Source organism: Marmota marmota, unplaced genomic scaffold, assembly GCF_001458135.2.
Source record: "Marmota marmota marmota unplaced genomic scaffold, marMar, whole genome shotgun sequence".
NCBI lineage: Eukaryota > Metazoa > Chordata > Mammalia > Rodentia > Sciuridae > Marmota > Marmota marmota.
This window is the reverse complement of record NW_026003188.1, coordinates 1-2,197: the sequence shown is the minus strand read 5'-3', so window position 1 is coordinate 2,197 and position 2,197 is coordinate 1. Positions and strand designations below refer to the sequence as shown.

General features: G+C 43.3%; 1 pseudogene; it reads right to left on the bottom strand.

Moving 5' to 3' along the window:
* Positions 1 to 796: 796 nt before the first annotated feature.
* On the bottom strand, positions 797 to 2,191 carry LOC107135213 (annotated as a pseudogene).
* Positions 2,192 to 2,197: the final 6 nt, after the last annotated feature.

Here is a 2,197-nt window from a genome sequence, read left to right as displayed (position 1 = left end):
CCACACACACACACACACTAAAAAAAAAAAAAAGAAAGAAATTATGGTTTATTATCCTGGAGACTGAGCTCTCAGTGTGGGGCTGGGGCTGAACTAGCTAACTTCTAGGCCAACTGACCTGACCAGGAAAGCTTTAAACTGAAAATGGTGGGAAAGAAAAGCATTCCACTAAAGCTTGTGGAATATGCAGCTGCTCAGGACATCTGATCTGACTGCACAGAGAAGGGCAGGGTGTGCCCAGTAAATTCCAACAAGAGATTTCTGGGTAGAAGGGTAAGATCAGCATCTGAGGCCTCCAAAGCCCATGTACTAGTGATGGTACAATGGGTTCAAAGTGTGTACCAGGACTTTTAAGGAGAAAGCAGAGCGGAGATGATGGGACTTCAGAAGAAAACTATCACACTATATAAGGGCTCGTAATAGTAAGGTAAAAAAATGAAGAATAGGCCCACACAAGAGTTACCCAGAAGTTAGGGATGGAGATTTATTTTTCTGTTATTATTTTCAAACTTTTTATTATGAAAAATTTCAAATAGGCATGAGCAAGAATGGTACAACGAATTCTCCTGTGCCCATTACACAGCCCTGCCTCTTCTATCTGACCAGGGATAGACAAGGCAAGGAAGCTTCCAATGATGTACTCTTGGTTTTCAATCCCTTCACTTGGCATAATCTGTAAAGCATTATTTATTAATCTCAAACTTTCTAAGAGCATACCAAGGGCAGAATGACATTTGCTATAGGTAGTACAATACCTAAAGGCAGATAGTAAAGTGGAAATATGTGGACAGTTATGGGGTTTGAGAGTCACACAGAAGCCTATCCCAGTAGGCTTCCTCATTTTTTTTTTTTTAAACCAGTCCCTTTTATTGGGCGTTGATTCTCAGGATGTGAAAAGATACAGCAATGATTAAGTTCTCAGAGGGAACTGGAGCAAGGCAGTCATGGTTAGGAGTCCAGAGTACCCTGCGCACTGGCCCCTCTTCAGTGGTATCTGAGTCACTGCTCACATTTGTGTTCCTTGTAAGAAAGGCAGTAGTTGAAAAGCAGTAAGCTGCCAGCACCATGTTAATTCCAGCGATGCTTTTTCTTCACGCTGACATATTGTTGTGACACGGCAGTAACCTCTTTGAACGGCTCCAACCACGCCTCTAGGGGTGAAATCCCACATCAATGTCCAGCTTGGCAGCTGCCCTAGCTTGACATCCATGAGTTTCTTCTTTGCTATTACGACTGATGCCATCTTGGAATTTGGGTGTCCACTGAGGCTAGTAAATTCATCTTGCTCAAGTACTTATTCTCCCTCTCCTATCTGAATGTACTTGGCAAAGCCAAATTGTCACTGGGGACAAGTTCTTTATGAAAGAACCCCAGCTAATCAGTGAAAAGGAATGATAACATTAGAAATATCCAATTTTCAATGGTTACTAAAGCTAGGTGACGGACGACGGGGACTGCATTGTAGAGGAATTACACCATCCACGTAGGAAGCAGAGCCTGGAGTGGTAGCCTTGAAGTTACTCCACCCTCAGCTGCTTCCTCTTTTCCCCAAAGATGAACCCACCTGCGGCCTTCTTGTCAGGATCCACTTGCAACCTCCACAGTCTGCCATAAAGAGGCCTGACAAGAACACAGAACTGTTAAAAGGCACCGGGCAACTTGGGCTACCAGAACCTGCTGCGGCTCCGCAGCCTCCCACATACCCCATATCACAGGGCATACGCATGGCATGTCTGATGTCCACCCATGGGGTGTTTAACAAATCCTTTGGTAAACATGTCAGCTTGCTGAGTGCTTACAGTGCACATGTTTATAAAACATACCTTACAGTCAACTTGGATGAGCTGAAGCAAGAGTAGGTCAGTTCCCCTTACTTCCCCCTCTAAACTCATATTTGTGATGTGGTTTTCTTGTAGCAGACTTACCTTCCTAATTATGCCTTCCCTAAGCTAATATGAAGACTAATTGGTATTCCCTAAGTACCCAGCAGCTGGGTTGGGGGTGGAGGAGATGGTCCTGGCTTACACTGGCTTGCTTAGAGAAACTGTCCAAGGATTTAAAATGTGTCACGAGTAATCTGCATGACAGATAATCTGTATGTGACGACTAAGATTTGTCTATATTTACATTACATTTATAAAACCCACAGGCCACTTTGGCCTCTTTCTTTTCTTTTCTTTTTTTTTTTTTTTTTTTT